Below are 20,779 nucleotides of genomic sequence, written 5' to 3'. Positions count from 1 at the left end.
TTTCCCTGATGATTAATGATGTTGAGCACCTTTTCATGTACTTGTTGGCCATCTGTAAGACTTCTTTGCAAAAATGTCTATTCAGATCCTCTGCCCATTTTTTGATCAGAAACCTGTTTTAGGGGCTCCTGGGTGGCTCAGTCATTAAGCGTCTGCCTTCGGCTCAGGTCATGATCCCAGCGTCCTGGGATCGAGCCCCACATCAGACTCTCTGCTCGGCGGGAAGCTTGCTTCTCCCTCTCCCACTCCCCCTGCTTGTGTTCTTGCTTTTGCTCTCTCTCTCTCTGTCAAATAAATAAATAAAATCTTTAAAAAAAAAAACAAAACCTGTTTTAGCTAATGAGTTACATGATGCCCTTATGTATTTTAGATATTAATTCTTTATCAGATATATGGCTTGCAAACATTTTCTTCCATTTCATAGGTTGCCTTTTTATTTTGTTGCTTCCTTTGCCGTGCAGAACTTCTTCATTTTGATGTAGTCTCACTTGTTTAATTTTGATTTTGACATCTCAGCTTTTGGTATCATATCCAAAAATATCATTTGCAAGAACAATGTCAAGGAGCTTTTCTCTGTTTTCTTCTAGGAGTTTTATGGTTTCAGATGTTACATTTACATCCTTAATCTATTCTGAGTTAATTTTTTGTGAGTGGTGTAAGGTAGGGATCTGATTTCATTCTTTAGCATTTGAATATCCCATTTTTCCCAACACCATTTACCGAAGAGACTATTGCTCCAATTGTGTTTGGTTTTGGTATTTTAAAGATGTTACTCCATGTTTTTCTTGCTTGCACTGTTTCTTCGTCTTTTTTTAAAGAGGCTATATTTTATTACAAACTTAAGAAAAACTATATAGGTAGAAAATAGTTACATTTTTTACAATGTTCATTTCTTTCTTGAATTCCCCTCCCCACCTAGAGAAAAAGAATATTTTCTTTTTTTTTTTTTTGAGTTTTTGTTCAAATTCCAGTTAGTTAACATACAGTGTAATATTAGTTTCCAGTGTACAATATAGTGATTCCATACTTCTCCACAGCACCCGGTGCGAATCACAGCAAGTTGCTTGCACTATTTCTGATGAAAAATCTGTTGTTATCTTTAATTTTGTTCCTCACTGTATTACACTTCATTATTTTCTGATTGCATTTAAGATTTTCTCTTAATCGTTGGTTTTCATTATTTTAATATGTTGTGATTTGGTGTAGTTTTGGGGTTCATTGAACTCCTTGAATCTGTAGGTTTATACTTTTTGTCACATTTGAAATATTGGGGCATTATTTCTTTAAATATTTTTTCTGTCCCTACAGGTCACCCTCCATATTTAGGGGCTTCAATGATGCCAATATTAGGCCATTTGATGCTGTCCATCAGCTTCCTGGTGCTCTTTTTTTTTTTTTTTTAATGATATTTTCTTTCTGTGTTTCATATTGAATAAATGCTATTGCTATCTTCAGGTTCAATAATCTTACTAATCTTTTCTTCTTCAATATTTAAGTTCCATAAATTCCACCAAATACATTTTTCATCTTGTATATCATAGTTTCAATATTTAGAAATTTGACCTGTGTCTTTTTCATATCTAACATGTCTCTAAATTTTTCAGCATATGGAATACAGTTAGAACAACAACTTAACTGTACATATTTGTCTGCAAATTCTAACATCTATGTTAGTTCTGGATTGATTTCAATTGGTTGCTTATGGATCATATTTTCCTGTTTTATTGTATGCTTTAAATTTTGGTTGGATGACAGATATTGGAAATTTTACCTTATTGGGTATTGGAGTTTTTTTTTTTTTTTTCACATCTGTATGTATTCTTGAGATTTGTTCTGGGATGCAGTTAAGTTACTAGAAGAAACTTTGATATTTATAAATCCTGTTTTTAAGATTTGTTAGATAGGCCTAGAAAAGTACTTAGGCCCTGATTAATTACTTCCCATAACTGATGCAAGACTTTTCTGTTTTGGCTCCAAATCACTGGGCTCTGGCTGTGCCTTCCATCCTCCCTAGCACTGTAACTCCAGGCATCATTTGGCGGTATTTTTTTCTTCAGAATCCTTCATAAGCTAGGAGACCTTAGCTTCCAGAAGTGAAACTGTTTCAGGTTCTTCATCTTCCCATGGATATACTTAATATCTATTATCTCACTTCTTTCTATTGATTATGTGGACATTAAAAATAACAAATACACTATATGTATTCTTAGAACATATTTGCCTACTTTATATTTATTATTTATTTATTTAATTAATTTATATTTAGTTATTTGCCTAACTTATTTATTTTTATTCTCTAATATCATATCACTGGTATTTATCAAAAGTTTTTTACACATAGTGTTTTCCTTTTTATATTATAAAAGTAAATTCAATTATAACTTTTAAATGTCAAATTTATAGTTAGTATATTTTAAATCGTTAAACCTTCAATTGGCTCTTTTCTGGACTTAGAGCAGTGCTATGCAATAAAAATGTAATGTGAGTCACAAATGTGAACCAAAATGCAATTTTAAATTTTCTAGTAGTCAGATTTTAAGAAGAGCAAAGAAACAGGTAAAAATTTTTAATAATTTATTTTATTTGATCTAGTATGTCCAAAATATTGTAATTTCAATATATGATCTCTAAACAAAGATTAATGATTTTTTTTCAAATTAGTCTTCAAAATCCAATATATTTTATACTTACAGGATATCTCAATTTGTATTAGCTACACTTCGCATCTTAGGGGCCTACGTGGCTTGTAGCTGCTGTAGTCTATAGCATAGACCCAGACAATAATATTTTAAAAGAGAAAAAACTTTCTACAGATGCTGAGGTACTGGTAAGTCCAAAGCCAGTCCTGATAAATGGATGATGTTTAAAGATCACAATTAAAATGTGCAATTATTTCTACTCAAGTATTTTAAGATTATTTTTTTGCCTCCATTCAAAGTAGCTTTGTCTGACAACTATTTTTATACATGAAAGAAATCATAACAATCTTGTCTTTATAATTCTTTTGAATATGTTCCCATATTGAGATATCTCAAAAAGAAAAGGTATTCTCAATTTCATTTTATTCTGATAAAGAATATAAATTGGCTCACCAAGATGTTCTAACCATAGGTCAATATATTCCAAGGTTAAGTTTTAGAATTATAAAATTTAGTCTTGTATTTTGTTTTAGCTTCAGTTTGTAAGCTTCCAACCCTCCCCCCAAAAAATGGCAATTTGTTTAAAGTGTTTCATGTTGGAGTGCCTGGGTGGTTCAGTCAGTTAAGCATCTGCCTTTGGCTCAGGTCATGATCCCAGGGTCCTGGGATCGAGTCCCGCATCGGCTCCCTGCAGAGCAGAGAGCCTGCTTCTCCCTCTGCCTCTCCGCCCTGCTTGTGTTCTCTCAAATAAATAAAATCTTAAAAAAAATTTTTTTAAGTGTTTCATGTTGAAATTTGTTAGTACTCTATTGATACTTTAATTGAAGCTTTCTGATTTATTTTGAAGAGGTATAGGGCTCATTAACAAACCTGTTTATTTATTAAATTTTTTCAAAGGATCGAACATTTTAAAATTTCAATTTATGAAAGGAACAAAGAAAGTGTGTATGCCATACTAATGTGATTTATTTTTATAACACTATTAATGGCAGACAATTTTTGTATTTCATTTATTCTGTGGATATCCTTACACTATGTATGAATTTATGTAAATCTCTGCAACTTTAGTTTTTATTTATATCAGTAGAATATTTGATCACAGTTTGAACTCAGTTTTGAATTTTGTGCATTTTAATCCAATTCCCAAGTCATTTCTACTCCAGAGCTCTCTTAATTTAGTAAATGTGTGTGTACATGAAATATATGTTTTATCAAAATACTATCATTCACTACAATCTGTATTAGTATTTTCTATGTAAAAAAATATTTTTATTTTCAATGTTAAACTTTTTAATTAAATTTACAACAGCACTGATAATAATGTCAGATGTTCTACTTTATCAATATAATTTCCAAATCCATACTTTGGTTTTGTTAAGTGGGAAAAAAGAAGGAACTCTTTTTGGAGTTAACTGATTTTTCTTTCAAGCTTCTAATGACATGGGCAAAAAAAAGGTGGCTCATGCAACTCTATCAAATTCTTTGTTGGCTAGATGGACCAAATACATTAACAGCTATCACACTTTACTTTTACTTTTTATGTGTGCATAAGAAATTTAGAATTAGTAATCTCATCTTGTTCAACTGAGAAGTCATACTTCATACAATGTGTGAATGTCTAAATGTAGTTTCATAATACAAATTCTTAAATTTTGAAGTATATGGTAAAAGTTTTGTCATAAAATATATGTCTTGTTGATTTTATGATCAGTGATATTGGAGTATAATCCATGGTGATTGACAAATGCCAAAAAATATTTTGTGTAAGTTACAAAATCACCACCAAATTTCTAGAGAAAAAAAAAAACAGACATTTGGTACTTAGTTTCTCATTAAATATGTACTTTTAGTTTTATGAACTCATAGCTGTGAAAATATTTATGGCAAAATAAAGAATCACTGTCAAAAAATTAAATATAAGATTTCTAGGTTTACATAATAAATCACTGGGGAAAAAAAATCACTGTCGAAAGACATTGACTGCTCCTTAGAGAAGTTGGCTCAGCCTCTATTTCCAGTATAAATTTCAAATGCATCTAATTGTAATGTCCAGTGACCCAGTTGACTAGTGGCATGATGGCTTTGTGCATTTTGCTGCAAATGGCCTTCAGGGCTGGATATTAAATACTTCTCTGACCAGACCAGAGTCTGGAATTAGCCTTCCCTAGCTGCTGGTGCCAAGCACACTCTGTTTTATTAGTGAACATACTGAATACTCATCTTAGAAGAGAGATACTAACTGAAAGGGGGCTGTTCCAGGTTAACTGGGAGCTATTAATGATCTATCAATAAACAATTGAATGTATAAAATAATGCATAAATAATAAAAATGACTCGTTATTTTGAGTAAGAAAGTGCGTGCGTGAGCTGGTGGTGGGGGCGGGTAGGGAGAGAAAGAATCTTAAGCAGGCTCCATGCTCAGCATGGAGCCCGACGTGGGGCTTGATCTCACCATCTTGAGATCATGACCTGAGCCAAAATCAAGTCGGCTGTTTAACCAACTGAGCCACCCAGGTGCTCCTCTTTTATTATTTTAAAAATTAGTGCCCAATATTAAAATATATTCTGACGATGTGTAAAATAATAATTATCTAACTTTTACACACCTACTGCTCTTCTTAGAGGTGTACCAATTCCTATCAATATTTCATTAATATATACTATACTTATTGGATATTCCAACATGTTTTTGTTTTATTCTCTGTATATTTGCTCTCCTACTCAATACAAAATAAAATAACTTAAAATTGTAAATGAAGAGATGAACAGCATACTTTGTAAATCTGTATTAAACTATGGAATGGTGCAAACTTGGAAATAAATGCAGGTGCTTGGTATGTTTATTGGTATTTTGCATAGTAGTAATTAATTGTCAGGCCGTTTAGTGAGTTTTCTTAAGTCAAAGTTCTGATACTATGATTATTGACATTTTCCATCAGGATATTTAGTTTTCCGTAGAAAAGATTTATTGACATGTTTTTGTTTTAAGTTCAAATTATTTTTAGCCTTATTTAAGTGGACATGAATTGTGTAACACAGGAAGTCTTATAGAGTTACATGCTTTTCAGTAATGGAGATACTTTGACAAGTGGTTTTCAAATTAAAAGGAATTCTTTTCCCTCTAAAAATCCAGTTGATCTATAAACTTTCATTTGCCAGTACTGTGAAAAATGGATAGAAGAAGCCATTTTCTAGTACTAGTATGGTAAACATCAGTACTCTTGAAACTTGGGCACTGGAGAAGTGATAACTCTATATGCTCTAGTACTGAAGAGACCTCTGCTTTGCAAATAGAATAATATGACTCAAATGTGCTGAAACAGAATGGAAGAAAACTTTGAACTTAAAATTTTTAATAATGATCAATGTAAACATACTGATGGAATATATTTCATTTATTATAGTTTTCACTATAGATGGAAAGAAGGGATCATTTTAGCAGTGATTATCATAAAGAAAAAAGATTAAATGAATACAAAAATTACAAAAAAGATCATCAATATTGATTGGACAAGAATCTAGTGTATAATCAGGTTGAGACAGGAAAAATCTAAACAGACATTTCCCTTACTGTTGTTTAATAATGTTTTGAGCAATATTTACTGAAGAAAAATTTGAAACTAACTCTACAGAGATGCAATCTTTATGTTATTTGCATTTTATGTAAACTTGTCTTTCAGTTTCCTGTTTACTAAAACTATATAGACTTTATTCTTTAGTATGAGTTTGGTTACTTTCAACAAGTATTTTTGTTTGTTTGTTTGTTTTTTAAGATTTTATTTATTTATTTGAGAGAAAGCATGAGTGAGTGAGAGAGAGAGCCACATGAGCAGGGGGAGAGGGAGAAGCAGGCTCCCCACTGAGCAGGGAGCTAGATATGCAGCTCGATCCCAGGACCCTGGGATCATGACCTGAGCAGAACGCAGACGCTTAACTGACTGAGCCACCCAGGCGCCCCTCAACAAGTATTTTGTGTTGTTGTTTTCTTTATAAAAACCTTAACCCTTAAAATTAAAAAAACCTTTTTAAGTTAGACTAATTGGCAATTACATCCAGATTCTGACATCCTTAGCAAATGACATCCCATTTAGAATGAAAAAAAAAAAAAAAAGAATGATGCCTGTATAGCGTTATCCCCATCAGGATTCACCACATATTTATAAAAAAGAAAATCTGTAGTTAAAAATAAGTTAGCTTTATCCTAAGGTACAGTATAAAAGTAAAAGGAGGTTAAACTTCGGATGGAGTGGGTGTATTTTATCCTGCTGAATTTTAATCATTTGTATTTTTACAGCTTCCTACTTCTCTTGTTAGTTTGTTGTATTATTTCATAGGCCAGAATCCTCAAACTTCCCAAGAGATAGTCTTTGGCCAGATTTGGCCAGAGCCTGTTTTACTGAGTATATGGTTTGGCCTCTTGACAAAGATGAATTGTTTGTTTGCTCATTTGTTTTTATTGCCGTAGGCCCATAGGATACTTCTTACAGAGTTGGCAATCACTGTTTGTTTTTTAGGTGCCTGACCCTTTTATCCTTTGTGTCATCGCTCTGGGCTATTGTGATTTCCTCTTACATCTTGGCATGCTGATTATTTCTCAGTTGTCCTTTGGCTGTTACCAAACCCTATGGTGATATCTCTCAAATCTTCTACTGTCCTGGCAACATTTACAAAGGGCCATGTAGAGTAATCTTCTAAACATTTTCTAAGGTTTCTCAGAACATATTGTTTTTCTAGTGTACTTAATAGTTTCTTATGGAAGTTTCTTATTTCATAGACTTGTTTCAGAGTCAAACTATCCTGGTCATCTCAAAAGTATGCTTATAACAAATGAACACTTACATTTCACTGTTTTATGGTCAAGTACAGTAGTTGATATCAACCATAAAAGATAACTTTCATCAAAATCCATTGAATAAGTCAGGACTCTGCTCATAGTTTTAAAAATTGCAATGACATTCATTCCTTGAACTTTCTTTTTTCTTTTTTTATCCTTAATAATGAAGTTTTAAGCTTTTCCTTTGAATAACATGCTTTCATCTAATTTATCTAATTTGACCTTAAAACAATGCTATGTGTGAGAAACTATCCTAGCAACATTTACTTCTGACCCAACATCAAAAATATCTTTAAAAAACCTGATTTTTATAAGAAAATATACTCAATAATTAAACATTATGGGATAATATGTAGTAAAATAAAGTATGCTAAAATGTTTTATGAACTGTTATATAAAGGTTAATTATTTTTGCTATTATTAATTATTATTATACTTTCTTAATGGTCCATGATAGTATATTCACTGCGAAGACAAAAAGTGAGTCAGAGTGAAATTAAGTCATTTTTCATTTGTGCAAGGACAGTGTTTTACTGGTGATAATACCATCTGGCTGATGGTTGTCATTAAAATTCATCATCACATCATACTCTTATATAATTTTTGAAATAAATTCTCTCCATAAAAAAGACATTGTTGTAGTTGACAAGAAATGGATCTGAAGTAAATTTGCTAGGTTTGTATCCAAGCTTTTAAATTTACTTGACCTGAAATCTGTTATCTGTAATATTAGGGTATAAAATGGTATACCTGGAATGGTTGTTATGAATTGAATAAAATGACATTTTTATCTAGGAAGAATAAAAATATTCCCTTTTCTCAAATATATGATCCCCCTTCCCACTTTCATTTTTAGCAAATGACCTTCTCTCATATTAGAAACCATAGATGAGTGTCTGTCCTCCAAATATTTGAGCCTGTGGTCATTTACACTCATCTGCTTTACTCCTTTAACAACGGAGGAAAACTTCTCACCTCTCAAAGGCAAACTCCTCGCTTTTCCCCTTTGTTAATACTGAACTTCAGTTTGTCCACTTCTTGTTAGTTTCAAGTTTTTTCTTTTATAACTGAGTATTCTCATTAACATTCAAACATCATCTATCAGTGTTTGCGTGAGTATCATCCACTTTGACTCTCTCCTCACCCTCTCATTCTCTTCACTTCTTGACCTTTCTTCAGTCTTTTTCAAGGGCATACTTCTTCAAAAAGAGTTGTTTACATATGGTTGTTGCCATTTCATCAAGTTCCATTCATTTTTCAACTAGCTAAATTTTTGGCTTCTACTTGCATCCATCAAAACTGGTCTGGCTAATATGACTTATCAAACCCCATACTGTTAAATTTAATGCACACTTTTTCTGTCATCTTATAGGTCCTCCCAACAGCATTGCACACTATTGACTACTACTTCATTTTTCATGCATTCTTTTATAGTGGCTTCTGTGACATTGGTTTTCCTTTCGTTTTTCTTTCTCAGTTTCCTTTGCCAACCCCTTCTCTTTTACTCAAATGCTTCTCACAGCTAAACATATTGATCATCAAGTGGTCTTCTAAATGCAGGTTATGAGTCAGGAGGCCTGCCGGGGGTCTTGAGACACTGTACAGTTGAACTTTGAACAACTTGGGTTTGAAATGCACAGATCCACTTACACATGGATTTGTTTTTATAAATACAGTATAGTACTGTAAATGTATTTTCTTTCTCTTATGATTTCTTTAATAACATTTTCTTTTCTCTACCTTACTTTATTGTAAGAATACAGTATGTAACAAACATAACATATAAATTTTTTTTTAAAGATTTTATTTATTTGACAGAGAGAGACACAACGAGAGAGGGAACACAAGCAGAGGGAGTGGGAGAGGGAGAAGCAGGCTCCCCACCGAGCAGGGAGCCTGATGCGGGGCTCGATCCCAGGACCCTGGGATCGTGACCTGAGCTGAAGGCAGACGCTTAACGAATGAGCCACCCAGGCGCCCCCATAACATATAAATTAAGTGTTAATTGATTGTTAATGTTACTGGTATGGTTTCCAGTCAACAGCACCCTATTAATTAGTTAAGTCTGGGAGGGGTTAAAAGTTATATATGGATTTTTGACTGTGTGGGGTGTTGGTGCCCCTAACCCCCATGTTGTTCAAGGGTCAACTGTATTTCTAACAAGATTTCAAGTGATGCTGATGCTGTTATTTCACAGACCACACTTTGAGGAAATTTTCTATAAGATCACTAAAAATCCTCAAGACTCACATGTAACTCTTATAACTTCTCATGAAGAATTTTCTCCCTGGCAATCTCACCCATCCCCAAGGTGTTAAATACAATACATATGTTTATGGTCCTCACATTTAATATTTATCCTGGACACTTTTTCTAATTTCCAGAGCCACAGATCAAGTTTCTACTTGGCATTATCTCTTGAAAGTTTTATTGGCATTATAAGCTTCTAATTCAAAAGCTGAGCTCTTAAGCTTTCCTCCAAATCTTTCACTCCTCTTAATTATCCATTTCAGTCAATGGTGCCTGTATCTACTTAGGAATAAAGCCAGAAATTTGGTGTCAGACTTTATCTCCTTTATCTCCTAAATGTAATCCTTTGCCAATTAATCCTTTTCAATATTTCACCTTCCTGCAAAACGTATTCAAAGATTGCCCACTTCTTTCCTCCTCAGAGTACCAACTCTAGTTCTAGTCTAGCTTCATCAGATCTTAGCTTGAATATCCATTTTTAATCATATTTTTCATGACTGCTCCTGCTAATAAAATAATTCATTTTGCAAATTTTTAATTTCATATTAAAATATATTTATATTCCCTTACTCCTGCACTAGACTGTGAGCACCATAAAAACAGAAATTATATCAGTTTCATTTCACACTGTATTACCACCTAGTAGAGTGGTTGGACTTCAAACATATTTGTTGAATGAATGAATACTTCAACTTGGATAAGATGAGAAGATAACATTTTAATCCACATATCTTGACGTTCTAACTCTATAATTTATTCTGCCTCTGTGATACTTAAGTCACTCAGATTGAATTAATTTTCAACTGTCATTAATTTAAATAGCTGTTTGATTCCTCCCTTAGGCCTTAGCTGCTAGATAGAATAGTTCCCTATTTCTGAATGTCAACAGGACACAGGTGTTCTGTAAATGAGCTCACTGAAAACCAGAATTTGGTTACATTTTGTTAAAGAACAATTAATTACACAATGTGTAGACAAAGAACTGATGCTTAAAGTTAAGAAATGCTAGAGCTACTCAGCCGGGAGCCTGCTTCTCCCTCTCCCGCTCCCCCTGCTTGTGTTCCCTCTCTAGCTGTCTCTCTCTTTCTCTGTCAAATAAATAAAATCTTTGAAAAAGAAAAAAAAAAAGAAGTTGCAGGCTTCATTATAAAAAAAAAAAAAGAAATGCTAGATCTACTAGAGATTATCTAATCAAAAGATGCCAAAATTATTTCTTCTCTAGTGCCAGGTTCATTAGTTACTAGTGACTGCTTGAAGTGGTAGGATAAGAATTAATTTTGTTACTTTGGGCACAGTGGCAAAGATTGCTGGGATCTGTTTGCATTGTCTGCCATATTTGTGCAGTAGTAGATGGGCTTTGTGACATCTATTTCAACTCTGATTTGGTGCATAAATAAAGAACTTTAAAATCAGGAAGAATATTTGCTTCACTAAATGTCCACTGCTAGTTGTGGACAGAGTCAAGACTAGAATTTAGATGTCACAACTTTTAAACTTATTGTATAGTTCTCTTATTTCTGGAATTTTATTTTATTTGTTTTCCTTACAATATTTTTATATTTAATTGAGTAGTCTAGAGATTTAATGTGTGTGTATATTCTTTTGTTCTTGTTATTTGAATGGAACAAAATTAAACATTGCTCCTTTAATTTATTATATCAGATTTTCATTTGTTCAGGTGCCTAATAATATCCAAAGCAAAAAATTTTTTTATCATTGAGTTAGTATCTTTTAATACTCTGGCAATGATCAGTTTTAGACCCAAGACTATTTCAAATGTGTTGCTAACAAATTCAACTGTATTTTGTAACTCTAAATACTGAAAACTGCCTTAAAATTGCCAAATCCCTGCCCTATCTCTTTCCTTGGGAGTGTTTTTCCTTGGAGTGTGGCCTGTTATTCTACTTATTTTTATTATTTTTTTAAGATTTTATTTATTTATTTGACAGAGAGACAGTGAGAGAGGGAACACAAGCAGGGGGAGTGGGAGAGGGAGAAGCAGGCTTCCCCTGGAGTGGGGAGCCTGATGTGGGGCTCCCTCCCAGGACCCTGGGATCATGACCTGAGCCGAAGGCAGATGCTTAATGACTGAGCCACCCAGTCGGCCCTATACTCATTTTTATTTATTTTTTATTTTTTTAAAGATTTTATTTATTTATTTGAGAGAGAGAGAATGAGAGAGAGAGAGAGAGCACATGAGAGGGGGGAGGGTCAGAGGGAGAAGCAGACTCCCTGCTGAGCAGGGAGCCCGATGTGGGACTCGATCCCGGTACTCCAGGATCATGACCTGAGCTGAAGGCAGTTGCTTAACCAACTGAGCCACCCAGGTGCCCCCCTATACTCATTTTTAAATGAAAGTTAGAATCTACTGCCACTTAGTAGGATTATTTAATCAGCATAAATATAAATAGATTAAGTTAATTACTGCAATTGCTTTTAAAATTTTAATAAACAGGGGCACCTGGGTGGCTCAGTCATTTAAGCGTCTGCCTTCAGCTTGGGTCATGATCCTAGAGTCGGGATGGAGAGCCCCACGTTGGGATCCCTGCTTGTCAAAGAGTCTACTTCTCCCTCTCCTTCTACCTGTTGCTCCCCCTTGTTGTCTCTCACTCTCTCTCTCTGTCAAATAAATAAATAAAATCTTAAAAAAACTTTAATAAACATAAGATGACAAAGCTATTTCCTCACTCCACTAGGCTATCAGCATTTCATTCACCCATTCTCAATGAAAAAAATTGTCAGACAAAAGTAGGAAAAGCATGACCTTTTAATGGCTGTAAAGTAAGAATTTATACCTAAGATTGGCGTTGTTAAAGTCTGAAGTATTTTAGAAGGTATGATGAATGAGATTAGACTCCCCTGTTGAAAGTTTAAGATTGCTCAGTGTTTAGAGAAATCAGAGAATATTCACTGAATGAAGGAAATCCTTTATGAGAGAATAAAAAATGCTAGAAAAATAGGGATGATGACAATCTCAATAACTAACAAAAACAGTGATTAAAAACACTTGAATGCATCACAGAAACATTTCTTATTGTGTAATATTAAAAATATATATATATATAATGATTTGATGTCAAACTAACAAGAATATATTCTGATTTTTTACTAAAATCTATACATAATTTTGATGCTTGGAAATACACATAGTTGTATGGAGGGTCTAGGTACCAATGAGTTACTTTGTCTAGGAAGCAACATTTACCTGGGTCCTGCAAAGCAGGATTCTGAGAAGCCCAAGTTTGTTGAGAGTCTCCCTAAACTTGTATTACACATTGGTCTTTATTTTGTAGATTCTCCAAGAGATGTCATATAAGTTTCAAGATAACTTGTAACTCTCAGCATTATCAAGCTATCCCATCTCTGAACAACTTGCTTCATGTCTTAATGGTACTTCTTACTTCTTACATGATAGTCAATATGATAATACCATATAGTAGTGCTTTGCACCTTTGCCTCACTTCCATTTTTTTTCATCCTTGGCCCTTGGCTGGTACTTCTCTACTAAAGGTTCAGCATTTTAATCCTTGCCTCAGGCTCTGCTTTCAAGAGAATCTGTCCTAAACACTGCCTTATTGTGAAAATTACCATATGTAAGTTCAAAAAGTTCTCAGAGGCTTTTACTGGGTCAAGTTTTTAGGTATTGCAATGTGATTATACTGTATATATATGTGTGTATATATATAGTATATATATGTATATGTATGTATAAATATGTATTACACTTATTTGCATACGTATTATACTAAATAGTATATATAAGATATAGAATATATTTTTATATATAAAATTAAAGACTAGAAACCTGGAGTTACAGAGGATTAAGAAATAACTAATACAAATTTTTGTCAGTACCATTTCTCTTTAAATTTCATGTTAAGAGGAAAATGATCGGATTTTAAGCAACAAATTTTACAAAGAGGAATGTCCTCACTGAGTAAGACTCTGTAAAGGAAGAAATCTCTCTCTCTCTCTCTCTCTTTTTTTTTTTTTGGTGTTGTTATTCATTATTGAAATCCCCCAGAGCCCAGTAACTTGCTTGACACAAAGAAGAAACTCAATAAAAATGTGATAGATGGATAAAAGAATGAGGTCTTAATACTATCGATTGGAAGTTTATCAATGATGGTTCCTATTACTGTTTCTGATGTGATGATTGTCCTCTATACTCTCAGGTGCATTTTGTTATTAAATAATTTCATTTGACATCTGAAGTAGTCTATTTTTACTTCAAAATAATATCTTTTAAAATGTTAACTTTTCAATTAATGCCCTCTGATATTATTTAATTTTTATTCAAAAATAATGTGATCATCTATATAGATGATACTAAAAGCTTGTTGATTCATTTATCTCAAGCAACTGGTCAATTCCCTGAGTTAAATCAGTAAAATTTGTTACTTGACTGGTTTAACTCCTGCTTAAATGGTCTATTGTCTTTATAGGGCGACACAGTTTTATTTTCTTCTTTCTATATCTTTTTAAAGTGTAATAGTGCTTCCCTTTGCATTTTCCAACTTAGTGCTAAACGAATTCCTCAGAAGAAGGTGCTGGGTAAATTTAAAGTGTTTTTACTGTTGCAGATGACTTATTTCTGACAGGCATCTATGTTTGAGTACTCAGCAATATTCATCAAGTACAGAATTTGTTTTCACTTATTTCCCAACAAATTCAAATTTCTCTCTTCCTGCAGATGTCTAGCTTACAATCAGGGATATGAAGAACTTCTTGGAAATTCTATCCCTATTTGAAAGTAATGCTTTTGAAGTCTTTCCTCTAAGGAATATCAGGGATATATATTTCTTGCATAACTTTTTATAGCAAAAAGTTCTGTAGATTTACCTGGCATATAAGCCCTGAATAAGTATGTTGTGCAAATAAAATATATACTCAAATGCTTTCTCAGAAACAGGCCTTTTCCTGTTGAATTGGTGAGAGCACCTTTGTGTTTTATTTGGAGCAATATAAAAGACTTTGAAGATTTTTGACTGTAACTGATTGTATTAAAAGACTAAATTATGGAGTTAAAATTTCTGTGTTCAAATGATAATTATGGTAACAACAAAATGAGTTAGCATTATGTAGTTACAAAACATATTTATTATGCACATTTTACCTGACTGCCAGGCTTATCAGATATTGCAAAAGGGAATTTTACAGTGATGATTTAAATACATAAAACAAAAATAATATTTTTATTATTGTGCTTTGAGCTTCAGTCCATGTGTAATGAAAAACATTTTGTTAAAGCCATAGTGTTTATCCAACTGTAGTGTCAGTTTTTTGGTTATATACTCGTATTTCTGAATTGTCAGTCTCCTGAGGCAGATAAATATATTTTATTCATTTCTTCAGCCCCAGTAACTAGCTTAATACTTGAGTGCCCAAAACACTTTTAATTGAATGAATGAATGAAAGAATGATTGAAAAATACAGAATTAAGATTACACACACACACACACACACACACACACATCAGGGAATAATATTACCTGCATTGCCTTGGAAAAATTTTACACATGTTGTTTAAGGAATGTGACTCCTTGCCAAATTACCTGGTTTAATGGCACGCACACAGATGGAGATTATTTTATATCTGTGATAATGCTTTACTATTTAGCATAGGGAAATAAAAGCCTGGCAACCGATATCTGGGATAAAACCCTTGAATCATGTGAATTTTTCCACATGCTGTTGCTCACAGAATTCAAACAGGATATGTGAGGCTGGGCCTCTAGTTCATGTCCTTTATCAAATCTGATTTAAGAATATCATAAATTCTTTTAGCTGCCATTTATAAATACTATTGGTAATCATGTCCATATCTATTTAAATTTATTTATGTCCTCTTTACCTCACTCTTAAGGCTAATATCTTTATATTAATTTCTCAGTGGGTTAAGTTGCAACACCTTTTATTACTCATCACATTTTTTTCTAGTGTCCTTTTGCTACTAGCTTTTCCATATTTTGTGAAAAATTTCCCATAAGTTTTAAATCAGCCTTGCATTCATTGAAGGCAGGAAGGGTTCCTATGAATGGAAGACAGAAGTTTTTAATGATGATAGAGAGATTTATATTTTCCTATGATTATAACTTATAATCAGAGATTTATAATTATTTTTGAAGAGGAGCTTTTACTCTCATTAGTACAACCTAAAGATATTTATTTTTATTTTCTAAAATACAGTTTCTAATAATTTTAGTACTCCCTCTAGCCACAGAATTTTTAAAATAGGAAATATCTAGGATTTTCTTTTTGGTAGTCTTTACAAATATTTGCACTTGACATGCTCTCATTTACAACCCTCTAGATTAATTTATCTAACAAGCATTTATTCAACTCTTGTGATGTGCCAGGTATTGTTTTAAGTCTTAGAGGTATGACAGTGAGTTAAAACAAAACATGAGCTTATATTTTTGAGCTTATATTTTTGAGGGGGTAGACAGACAGTAAGCAAGATTAATAGGTAAAACATATTATTATTATTATAACATAAAACTATTAAGTAAAAGGAATGTAGTCTCTAATTCCTGGGTATCTTAAACCCCCTCCCAGACTCTTTTACACTTTTATTTCACAGCTCAGCAACTTATATATGATATTTTTTTCTTCCTTTTGGAAAAAAAAAGACCTATTTTCTAAGAAGGTTGAATATAAAAAATTAAAATTATATGCAACTATGTTGAGAAATGTTGCTTCCAAAAACGAGGACCATCATTTAATTGATCAATGTTGTTAACCCTTAGCAGGGGTTAGTATAGCAGAATGCAGTACAAATGCCCTTTAAAGACCACTTCAGTGATACAATGCCTTAAGAATTTGGGAAAGGACAAATGACTGGATCTATACAAGGTATGTAGGATGAATAATTGTGGTGCTGGTGTCATATGCCATGATGCCTCATTGGTATCCAGGTCTAGTCTGAGTACCTTAGGACATGTTTTAGAACTGAGATAATCTCAAACTGCTTAAACCTATGATTTTGGGTTTATATTAGCTACTTGCTAGAACTTTTTTTTTTTTAAGTTTTAGTTTTAATTCCAGATAGTTAACATACAGTGTTATATTAGTTTCAGGTGTACAATATAGTAATTTAACACTTCCATACATCACCCTGTGTTCATCATAAGGAGTGGTATATATATACAATGGAATACTATGCAGACATCAAAAGGAATGAAATATTGCCATTTGCAACAACGTGGATGGAACTGGAGGGTATTATGCTGAGCGAAATAAGTCAATCAGAGAAAGACATGTATCATATGACCTCACTGATATGAGGAATTCTTAATCTCAGGAAATAAACTGAGGTTTGCTGGAGTGGTGGGGGGTGGGAGGGATGGGGTGGCTGGGTGATAGACATTGGGGAGGGTATGTGCTATGGTGAGTGCTGTGAATTGTGTAAGACTGTTGAATCACAGACCTGTACCTCTGAAACAAATAATACATTGTATGTTAAAAAAAAAAAAAAAAGAAGAAGCTAGCAGGAAGGGAAGAATGAAGGGGGGAAATCAGAGGGGGAGACGAACCATGAGAGACTATGGACTCTGAGAAACAAACTGAGGGTTCTAGAGGGGAGGGGGTGGGGGGATGGGTTAGCCTGGTGATGAGTATTAAAGAGGGCACGTTCTGCAAGGAGCACTGAGTGTTATACGCAAACAATGAATCATGGAACACTACATCAAAAACTAATGATGTAATGTATGGTGATTAACATAACATAAAAAAAAAAAAAAGAAGTGCACTCCTTAATCCCCATCACCTATTTAACCTATCCCCCCATCCACCTCCCCTCTGGTAACCATCAGTTTGTTCTCTATAGTTAAGAATCCATTTCTTGGTTTGCCTTTCTCTCTCTTGGTTTTCCTTCTGTTTGTTTTGTTTCTTAAATCCCACATATGAATGAAATCGTATGGTATTTGTCTTTCTCTGACTGATTTATTTTGCTTAGCGTAATACTCTCAAACTAGGGTAGCCACTCTGGAAAACAGTATGGAGATTCCTCAAAATGTTAAACACCGAACTACCCTGCAATCCAGCTATTGCACTACTAGGTTTTACCCAAAGAATACAAAAATACTAATTCAAAGGGATACATGTATTTCAATATTTATAGCAACATTGTCTATGATAGCCAAACTATGGAAACAGCCCAAGTGTCCATCGACTGGTGAATGATGAGAAGATGTGGGGGTGCCTGGGTGGCTCAGTCAGTTAAGCATCTGCTTCTGCTCAGGTCATGATCTCAGGGTCCTCAGATTGGGCCCCATGTCAGGTTCCCTGCTCAGTGGGGAGTCTGCTTCTCCCTCTCTCTCTATTCCTGCCCCCTGCTCAGGCTCTCTCTCTCTCTCAAATGAATAAATTAAAAAATAATACCAAAAAAAAAAGAAGATATGATATATATATATCATATATATGTATACGTACACACACACACACACAGAGACACACACAGACACACACACACTGGAATATTACTCAGCCATAAAAAATGGATGGAGCCAGAGGTTTTTTTTAAAGATAACCAATTTTGGGATGCCTGAGGGGGCACAGTTGGTTGAGTGTCCAACTCTTAGTTTCAGCTCAGATCATGATCTCAGGGTCTTGAGTTGGAGCCCTGTGTCGGGCTCTGTGCTCAGTGCAGAGTTGGCTTGAGATTCTCCCTCTCCCTCTGTCCCTCCCACTTGTGCTCTCTCTCTCTCTATCTCTCTCTCTCTCAAATAAATAAATCATTAAAAATATATGACCAGGGACACCTGGGTGGCTCGGTTGAGCATCTGCCTTCAGCTCAGGTCATGATCCCAGGGTCCTGGGATCGAGTCCTGCATTGGGCTCCTTGCTCAGCAGGGCCCCTGCTTCTCCCTCTGCCTGCCACTCCCTCTGCTTGTGTGTGTTCTCTCTCTGGCATAGAAATAAATAAAATCTTTAAAAAAAAGATAATCAATTTCACCTACTATGGTATAAGGAGATAGAATATGGAGTAGGGATTGGGACAAGAATGAGGTCATAATGTGTCCACTGTGGCTTCACAAGTTGCGTAAATACAAGGGTCATCCAATAGAGAGGACACAATCCAATATCTTGGTAGACATTTGCACTGCATTGCTGATAAAAACTAATGGTAATTTGGAGCTGCTTAAAAAAAATCTAAGAGTAGGTTCTAATAGAGTGCTTAACTTCATTATATCTAATCTAATTGTTATAATAAACCAATGGTTAAACATAGTTACTAGTTGAGATGAGAATACTTAGCTTCAAAGAGTTTAAATTATTTCTTCAGTCATTAGTTAGGTGCAGTTAAAATTAGCATGGAAATCTGCTTGATTCATCCATACTCTTTTTCCCAGAAAGGTGGACCATCTTCATGGCCTTAACTCCTATTTCTTGTTTTTTTAGTTCTTGAAACTTTGTGTTTCCCGAAAAATCTTCTATTGAAAAACTAGGCAAAGGAATGTTGAAAAGTGCTTTTGTAAAAAAAGCATTTGTAGAAAAATGTTTGATTAATAAGGGCCAAAGTTAAATGGTTTTTATGTTTATCATACTGTTCTGAATACAGTAATCCCCCCTTATCTATAGTTTCTCTTTCTAGTTTCAGTTACCCCTGGTCAACTGCAATCCAGAAGCATATGATCCTTCTGATGTACTATCATAAGGTCAATATCAGCCTAACACTGCATCACAATGCCTAGTCATTCACCTCACTTCATCTCATCATGAGGGCATTTTATCATTTCACATCATCACAAGAAGAAGGGTGAGTACAATACAATAAGATTATTTTGGGAGAGAGAGACCACATTTACGTAACTTTCACTATAGTATGTTGTTATAATTGTTTTTTTATTATTGTTGTTAATCTCTTACTGTGCTTAATTTATAAATTAAATTATATCATAGGTATGTATAAGAAAAGATGTATATATAGAGTTCAGTACTATCCAGTTTCAGGCATCCACTGGGTGGGGGTCTTGGAATCTAACCCCTGCAAATACTACTGTATTTAAAATACAAATACACTAGAGAATACACAAGAAACAAGTATAGAGCATTACTTATAATGAGTCCCCAGTTTTTATCCTATGAACCTCTTTTTTGTGATGGAATATTCTGAGATTAGTGTACTAAGGAACATAATTTTCAGAATGCTGTTTTAGACCAGGGTTTGCCTAGAAAATGTAAACTATAATGATCAGCAATTTATTTTTATTTTTTTAATTAATTTATTTTAGAAGACAGAGAGATTGAGAGCACATGAGCACGCAGAGGGAGGGGCAGAGGAAGAGGGAGAGAATCCTCAAGCAGACTCCCACTGAGCACAGAACCCAACACGGGGCTTGATCCCAGGACCCTGAGATCATGACCTGAGCTGAAATCGAGTCAGATACTTAACCGACTGAGCCACCCTGGCACCTCTAAAATGATCAGCAATTTAGAAGACTAAATGAATCCAGGATATCACATTTATTTCCACTTAAGTGTTCACTTATTAATTATCATAATTACAGTCCCAAATTTTTCAATTTTTTAGATAAACAACAAAGAAAACATGAATACAATTATAGCTTCATATAAAATCGACAAACCCCAGTTGGTTGTGGTGACAAACTCTATTACTGTTAAATAAGCAAACACTAAATTCAAAACAAAATTACTATAGGCATTCTACTACATTGCTGACCACTGATGGATATCGATCTCAAGATTGTTACTATATATGTAAATTACTAGGTTGTATACCATCAATTCAGAGTAAATGCATAATAAATACACATATATTAATATGTACAATATATTTCATATGTCAAATTTCAGAACTCATTTGAAAAAATGAAAATTCAATCATATATGTAAGAAACATTTGAAAATAATAAGTAGTGACATTGGGGGGGCTATTGCATAAAGTTTATCTGGAAACTTATTAGTAACCTACATAATTTTTCACAAACAAAATTCTCAAGTTGTATAATAATGCTTGGATTTTTCCCCCATTGTTTCCCATATTGCACATAATGGTATTTTCTGTGTTAGTTATATTTGTATAGTTAAAGAG

The 20,779-nt window shown here is 33.8% G+C and overlaps 1 long non-coding RNA gene across 1 annotated transcript in view; it reads left to right on the top strand.

Annotated features, from left to right (window-relative positions):
• LOC118555401 (uncharacterized) overlaps window positions 1-20,779 on the top strand; it is a 294,515-nt gene that overhangs the window by 93,334 nt on the left and 180,402 nt on the right. The window contains exon 3 of the long non-coding RNA XR_013447506.1: window positions 19,319-19,483. This is a non-coding gene — a long non-coding RNA (uncharacterized LOC118555401). The remainder of the gene's footprint in view (window positions 1-19,318; window positions 19,484-20,779) is intronic.

This window comes from Halichoerus grypus, chromosome 5 (genome assembly GCF_964656455.1).
Source record: "Halichoerus grypus chromosome 5, mHalGry1.hap1.1, whole genome shotgun sequence".
Taxonomy (NCBI): domain Eukaryota; kingdom Metazoa; phylum Chordata; class Mammalia; order Carnivora; family Phocidae; genus Halichoerus; species Halichoerus grypus.
Note: the sequence above shows the minus strand (reverse complement) of the source record. Positions and strands in the feature narration are given on the sequence as shown.